The sequence below is a fragment of the Coptis chinensis genome, chromosome 2 (genome assembly GCF_015680905.1).
Source record: "Coptis chinensis isolate HL-2020 chromosome 2, ASM1568090v1, whole genome shotgun sequence".
Classification (NCBI taxonomy): Eukaryota; Viridiplantae; Streptophyta; class Magnoliopsida; order Ranunculales; family Ranunculaceae; genus Coptis; species Coptis chinensis.
Window position 1 is genome coordinate 111,459,532 of NC_141457.1, and position 8,705 is coordinate 111,468,236.

Below are 8,705 nucleotides of genomic sequence, written 5' to 3' on the forward strand. Positions count from 1 at the left end.
CGGACATCATTTTCATAATTTTCCCACGGATCTTGTCCACCATTGCAGTTGATAGGCAAGTGACGCTCCAAAGAAGATTCAAAAGTTGAAGTTTTCCTCAATATTGGAACACCACCAAGAAATTTTCGTCCTATACGGTCAAAAATAGGCAAAGAAGCAACCTTAACATATTTTTCATCATATACAAAGAGAAAAATATAGAAGAACTAACAACCAAATCTGTAGAAGTAGAAAAAGAATCACGAAAAAGAGACTTTGAAACTAGAACTAGCGTTAGCAAGAAAGCTAAAAATTCTCTATAATGATGCCGTTATCAAGAATGTATCAAAACCTTTAACCAAATTGAAACAAACAAGGGATTGAAGCTCCGAGTCAGTATCTGTCACAATACACGCTTCGAATCCCTTGCAAAGGAAAGTTATATAGACAATGGAGTAAGGTCAGACCACTTTTTAGAAATTGTACGCTTCAAATCACCAATTATGCCATTAGTCCCAACACAGACACTCCTAATTTGCGTCTTGTAGATAATAACAAAAAGAACAGTCTCATCCATGTCTAGATTTGCAAAAACAACAAAGAAAAATCGATGAATCTATGTAAATGTATTTTTACATAGTTATATATTTGTAAATCTATATTTGCATAGGTATGCAAGATTTTCAGCACCATATATCCAGAATCTATATTTACATAGGTATGCAAGATTTTCAACATTTAAAGCATGACAATATCACCAATTTAAATTTTAATGACATGAATCTAACGAAGAAGAGAATATGTAAAATTAAAATAAAGAAGAAGATTGAAAAGAGGATAATCAAAAGTTCAAAGAAGTGTATTGAAAAGAGGTTAAAACAAAAGTTAAAATAAGAAGATTTCTCTCATGCCAAACCTTATTCTTTAATTATGTGAGAATGAAGAGATCAAATCGCTAAAAATAAAACTCAACTCCGAAATAAATCGGTGTGTTTTTTTGTGTCATTGTTGGTTAAAAATGGCGAGAATAAAACCCCAAAACAGAGTTGTGTCTTTGGAAAAGAAAAAGGGTAAAAAAGGAAATCAATTTTGTTTGGAATTTAAAAATAGACCGAAATTTTATTACTTTAGCAAAAACAGAGAGTTTATTTCATAAAAACTTAAAAATATGGGGGTTTAATGGGTTGGGCCGACATGGGGGAGGTTTTGAGTAATGGGTTAGGAAGGCAAGGGTGTGAGCCACATTTCTTGAAATTAAATGAATGAGATGTCAAAACGATTAGCATTAAAAATGTCATCCAATGGAATATGAAGAAACACCTTCAACCTCTTATATATATATATATATAAGCCGAGTTCGAGCTCAATTTAAAGCTCGTACAATTAGCGAGCCGAGCTTAAGCATGGTAAACTCGATTTGTTTAGCTTGAATTCCACCCTTAATTAAAACAATGGTACCCGGGGACCAATAATGCAATCTCAGAAGTAATAAACTATTATGTGAATGTCACAATCGACATAATTGATATAACCTGAACCACTCCTTCTATGTCAATTATGCCGATCGCCTGTTGGGATTCACGTTTTGGACTACGAGTGACAGAAAGTTCAATTATTTTAAGTTCACCGCACCACGGGTCATTGTTGCGATTTGTGGTCTCTCTTGACTTAAAGTTCATTCATCTTTCTTAGAGATTCAGATGTCTTCAATTATCAAACTTACATAAACAATCTCATACACCTTAGAACATTATATAGAAATGGAGTTCATCTTCTACTTCCTTCTCTTCTTATGTTCCATTCTGCTCATCAAGTTTCTTGTCCCAAACAAGAACAAAAACCTTCCACCAAGTCCTCCTTCAGTCCCTATACTTGGTCATCTTCCTCTATTACAGCAACCACTCTATAAATCCTTAGCGAAATTATCTAAAAAATACGGTCAAGTTATGTATCTCAAATTTGGGTCCCGACCAGTTATAGTGGTCTCTTCTCCATCAGCTGTGGAAGAATGTCTTAGTAGTAAAAATGACATTATTTTCGCTAATCGCCCGCGTTTTTTGATTGGGAAGTTATTAGGCCATGATTACACTACCATGGTGTGGGCTGATTATGGGCCAAATTGGAAAAATCTTCGACGTATCAGCGCTGTTGAGCTCCTATCACCTAGTCGTCTACAAATGTTATCTGCCATGCGATTCGATGAAGTCAAATCAATCATTAAACGACTAAGTGATCAAGGATGCAAACATCAGAATGTGGAACTATCATCCAAATTTTTGCGTTGACATACAATGTGATTATGAGGATGATGGCTGGAAAGAGATACTATGGTGAACAAGTGGGTGATTCGGAAGAAGTGAAGCGATTTCAAGAGCTTGTTAGGGAGACTCTAAGATTAAGTGATTTTTCAAATGTTGGAGATTTTCTGCCAATTTGGAGATGGATTGGTGGGGACAAAGGATTTCAAAATGAAATGCTTGGGTTGAAGGCAAAACGAGATAAGTTTTTAGAAGATTTGTTAGAAGAACATCGAAGATTGAGAAGTGATCTTAAATTTGATAGAGAAGAGAAGCAAACACCGTTGATTCAAGTACTGTTGTCGCTTCAAGAGGCTGAACCCGAACACTACACTGATGATGTAGTAAAAGGCATTATGTGGGTAAGTATTTTAGTATGGGATGTTTTTATCGGTTGTTTAGTACTTGGTTGTAAGCAAATACAACATAACACAACCCATATCTTTCAGGGAGTGGTTAGTGGGGTACATATGCAACTCACAAGTCGGACTATGGTTTGCTTACAAATTTGTACATGTCCAAATTAGCTAGTTTTGAAACTATAAGGATTTTCACACACGATACTGGAAAGCTACAATATTATAAATGATGCTAGTAGAAAGAACAGGACGTGCAACTATAGATTGCTATAAGTTAGCCAAGAAAGCCTAACCATGTGTGTTTTATCAAGAAAAAAAAAAATTGTGTGCTTTGAAACCTTGAATTATTGTGTTTTCCAGCGTCAAGATGTTCTGGTGCTAAAACATACACGTTGTTTGTAGGACTTGTTTGCTGCAGGAACAGACACTTCAAAGAGCACAATGGAATGGGCCATGTCACTTTTGCTTAACAATCCGCATGTATTGAAGAAAGCCCAAGAAGAGATAGACCTCCATGTGGAACCAGGCCGACTTCTTGATGAATCAGATGTCGAAAAACTCCCATACGTCCATAGCATCGTCATGGAAACACTTTTGAATGTACCCACCTGGGCCATTGATGATACCACATGAGGCATCAGAAGAGTGCATTGTAGGAGGTTACAACGTTCCACGAGGCACAATGTTACTTGTAAACTTGTGGGAAATTGAAAATGATCCTAATCTATGGAATGAGCCCACTAAGTTCGTACCAGAGAGGTTTCTTGGGCTTGAAGGGACAAGAGTGGGGTTTAAATTGATGCCTTTTGGGGTAGGAAGAAGAAAAATGTCCCGGCGAGGGACTAGCAACAATGGGTAATAACGTTAACTTTGGCAGCCTTGATTCATTGTTTTGATTGGGAGAGAGTTGGAGAACAAATGGTGGACATGAGCCAACAAAAGCTAGGGGCCACCATGCACAAGGCTCTACCCTTGGAGGCAAAGTGCAGACCTCGAAAAAACGCATTGAACTTCATTGACAAACTATGATTTAGCTTGTGTACGTTGTTGTTGTTCTACCTATCATGGGGTGTAAGTGGCGCAATCAGGTTGAGTTAAAAATCGATATAAGGTGTATCCTTTTTTCTCCGATAATGTATAATGTGTATCCTATTTCATCCAAGGCCCAAAATATCGATATCGATCAATATATCGGTGTACCCAAAAACCGATATATATCGGATATATCGGATATTTCGGATATATCCATTTTTTTGGTAACCAGTCCAAACTATTTAAAATATCGGAAATATCGGATATATCGGAAATATAATATCGGAAATATCGGATATATATCGGAAATATATTGGAAATATCGGATTTATATTTTAAAATGGTCAAAAAAGTCAACCGATATATGCAGATTATATCGAAAATCGATTGAACTTCATTGATATAAAGTTTCATATCGGAAATTCGATATATATTGAAAAAAAAAAGAATTCTATATTGGGGTGGATATATGTCGAAAATCAGGTTGTAGTTAAAAATCGATATATATATCGGCGATATATCGGATATATCGGCGATATTTGGGTCCATGATTTCATCAATAATGATCTTATTCAATGCTAAATTTCAAGTGTTTCATATTTCCTTTAATAAAAAATAATGTATGTGTATGGACTGTGGACATGACCTTAACCTTGGCCCAAGCCAATTGTCGGCCACAAATGCCATGTGCAAGTTCGTTCAAGGGTACCATCGGCATTATTTATCAAATTTAAGCTTATTTTTTTAGCAGAACCCTATATATATGGTTCAAAGCGTCAAATAGATGCTTTAGATAGTATCAAGTTTCAACCGTTCTGTAAAGTATGAACTATGAACCACCACAAATGCCATGTGCAGCTATTAGTGTAGAACTGTAGATACAGCGAAGGTGGAGATTGTGAGACTAGTTATTTTATAGAATAATAATAGAGTTTTCCCGCTTTTTATTATGGGATCCCTAGTCCCAAAATAAGCGTTCTCTGCTTTGGCTTTGGGACTGTCACTTTTTATGAGTGAGAGAGAGAGAACCTCTTTGTTTTTTCTCTCTCTCTTGAACGTGTGGTGGGCTATCCATATGGGCTTTTTTAATAGTTAGGCCCAATTTTGAATTAACAATTTAACACATTACGCTATCGTAAATCTTACGCAACCAAAACTTATAAATACAGAGTAATGTTTTTCTCTATATAATAATCATAATAGAATTTGATACAGAATAAATCAAACTGCTAGTGTGTATTCTTCGAAGAACATTGCGCCATATTCTTATTAACATCTCTAGCTGTATTATTTGAACTACGGGGCGGGATAGTAGGATTAGAACAGGCTTTGATTTGGTCTGTAGATGTATGTTTGATTACATGGAAAGACTGCCTCCTCTCAAAGACCTTGAGGTTAGAAGCAGGGATACTAAAGGATATTGCATTGGTTCTTCCAAGCATAGTATAAAATATCAGGATATGGATATTTATCGATATTCAATTTCTGGATATGTATCGTGGATATATCCCCCTCTTTAGGGATATTTGACATTGTTTCACATGGAAAAAATATCGTGGATATTGTGGATATTTTTTATATATCATGACACATTATTTATATTTATTTGAAATATAATAGTAAATATTAAATAAAATTGTTATATATACAAAATATCGCCAAATATCTCCAAATATCACAAATATCGCAAATATTATCGAAATATCACTGATATTTACAGTCTTATATATCTCTAAACATATCGTGATATTTATATATCTTTTTCTGAAATATGGATAGATATCCCCAAATATCACGATATATCGGGATATTTTGTACTATGCTTCCAAGAGCACGTGAGGAACAACTACTGTGACATGGGAATTGGATATGGCTATATGGATCTCCAATTTGGTGAAAAACTAACTTTAGGGCCATTATATATTGACATTGATTACTTTATAAACCTTACACATTATTTGCGAGCCCTGCAAGAAAAGAGCACAGCAAGACACTCTGACAATACAATTTTCTGCCATATGTCCTATATATTAGCACAAAAGGATATAGACTTTTACAAGGTAACATATATGCCTCAGCTTATAGGGTAATTATATTCTTGTTATGCTCCATTAACAATTGAGTTCACTTTTCTGTGGAGAGGCGTTGCGTGAGAATTCCATATTTATCTCCGGAACTAAAGCTGATGCATACTCTTCTCAGGTGCAGGGACTTAAGTGATACTGTTATTCTCTACTCTGATTATGGACTTGAGGCTTTCTTGTGCTAATGCTTTTTCTTAGACTGCTTCATATTTTTCATTCCTGTTTGCTAGATTATATCCATTCCTATTATTCAGTAATCAACTTTTGAAATTTCTGATAATGTAATTGCATATTTATTTTCGTGTAGATATCCTTGATGACCCTTAGTTCAAACAAGGTAGGTTTTTCATTCTTTTTCACTCTGTACGAATGAAAATTGTGGTCTGCCTCCAATGTGTTGTGCCCTACAAAATATGGAGCAGACCAACCCAATATATGAAATCAACTAAATAACTCTTAAATAAGTAGTAAACAATGTAAAGTTGTAAATTACTCACCAAATTAGCAACCCAATCAACCAAATAAGAGATATTAAAGATTTATTTGGTTTATTTTTGCTTAATCCACAACCAAAGAGAAACTCAAATTGAAAGAGAATCAAATAGTGTTACTCACTCACCTTGTTCAATAGAACCCCCAAATTCCCCTTTCTTATGGCCTTACAAATCTCTCTTACAACAAACAACCAATTATGTAGACAACTACTAATGAATTTGGGCATGAACAAAACTTTCAATAGAGACACCAAATCTCAAACCCTAGCAACCAATTTTGTTTTACACACTTTCTTATAAACCCTACCTTTGTTTTAAAATGTAGTTGAAATTTCGGTGGGTTCATTTCGGCAAATAGTTGCCAAAATATCAAAGCCCATTCGGCCCATCCCAACACAATGTACCTGGAGTAGTCTTTGGTCATGGCAGCTTGACTTCTTGTGTGTGTGTGTGTGGGTGGGTGGGTTGGGGATAAACACACCCTTGTCTTTGGGGTTTCTATAGTAGGAAATATATCTATAGAAATCGGACGATGCTTAAGATACATAGGAAAGGTAAAACTATGAATGTAAGATATTTTTATCTAAAATCATTTATATACAAGATCTAGTCTTTTTATACATATCACATATTGATTATTTAATTCACCGAAATTAGGTCTGTGGAGTCCACATTAAATAAGCATGAGCCGAGCTGTCTCTGTTGGAATGGTTATTTCTTAAGTTGTTACTGTCTTCTGTTTATGTCTTGTCTCTGTAGTTAGTACAATAGTACAAAATATCGCGATATATCACGATATATATATATATATCCATATTTCAGCAAAGGATAAATAAATATTGTAATATGCTTAGAGATATTTAAAACTGCAAATATCTGTGATATTTTGACGATATTATTGATATTTTAAGATATATTGTGATATTTGTGGATATTTTGCGATATTTTGTGTATGTAACAATTTTATTTAATATTTACTATTATATTTCAAATAAATATAAATTATATATCATGATATATCAAGAAATATCCACAATATCCATGATATGTGTCGATATTTTGGATATATCAACGATATTTGCATATAAAACAATGTCAAATATCTCCAAAAGGGGGATATATCCACGATACATATCCATAAATCAGAGATCGATATTTTACCATATCCTGATATTTTGTATTATGGTTAGTACTGAAGTGAAAAAAAAGCGAAGAAGTTAGTGGTGACCTAAGACATGTGAATTATGTATGGATTTTCCGAGAAGCCAAAAATTGAGCTTACTTACTTGTTGGGACTAATCGTCGGTGAGTAAGATACTACTCATTCTTGTTTCTTTATAATTACAGTGGTTAAAAATTATATCAATGGAGAGTATATTCTTTTTGGCTGATCAGGGATGTAAGGGAGTAATATTCTCATTGAGGAATATTAAGCACACGTTAAGCATAAGCAAAGATCGTAACGAACTCATGTCATCGGCCTCCAAGATCGATTCGTGAGCAGCTCGCTTCATGTAGGTGGTACATTTCAGCTCGCTCAAGAATACCTCAAGGCGAATGAACGACCTCAAGCAGAACGCTTCGAATAAGGACACCATCCCTTATCCAGATGTAATCATCACCAGAGCCTTACCTGTACTTCCAATCACCGTGATATATGAACTACTGCACCCACTCCCAATCATCACACAATTCCTACCAAAACCAACCTAACACACATTCATAATCTCCACCCTAGATATGTACATGTCAGTGCACGTGTCTCATAGATCAACACCCCCTTATGCCTATAAATACCACCTACATGAACTACGTGAGACCTGATTCTTCTCTCCCCCCAGAATCAAGAGAAGATACGTAGGCAGCTCGCTCATTAGCGAACTCGGTCTCTCCTTGGTAATATGATTCTTAGTCTCTTACAAAATTGGACGTTAGAATGAGAATATTTGGTATTATTATTAAATCAAATAGTATTAGTGCGATAATTTGCATAGGCTGAATAGTTGCGGTGGAGCCGTAAATAGTTATAGCGGGTTCAATTAGTGATTAGTTACGGTGGAACCGTGAATAGTTGTTAGCAGAGAAACATGATTAGAACAGGAGTGAGGAGCCTATGCCGCCTTCCTCATCGGAATGGCTTAATCCATTTCCATAGATCTTTACCCCAATAGGGGAACTACGATTGGCTTGATCCCTAAATGGGTACGTAGGCAGCCACCCGGCTCAGCCGCTTCCATAGGAAACCCCCCACCCCTTGTAACAAGGAAACTGGTTATTCTGTTTATGTTATTACGGTTTAATTTAGTTTTAACATATGATTTTACGTGTTAAGCATGATCTTAATCTCGGAGTACGTAATATCAAACAATCGTTATTAACGTTGATTGGTTAAGTGCGTTCTTAAATATTTGTTTATTAATTAAGCACGCAGGGGCTTTTATAAGAAAAATGGTAAGGCAA

At 35.3% G+C, this 8,705-nt stretch overlaps 1 pseudogene across 1 annotated transcript; it reads left to right on the forward strand.

Moving 5' to 3' along the window:
* Positions 1 to 1,525: 1,525 nt before the first annotated feature.
* On the forward strand, positions 1,526 to 3,789 carry LOC147520656 (cytochrome P450 81Q32-like; annotated as a pseudogene). The gene is made up of 2 exons (XR_015212754.1): positions 1,526 to 2,638; positions 3,038 to 3,789. The product of XR_015212754.1 is annotated as a cytochrome P450 81Q32-like (transcript).
* The last annotated feature ends 4,916 nt before the right edge of the window (positions 3,790 to 8,705 follow it).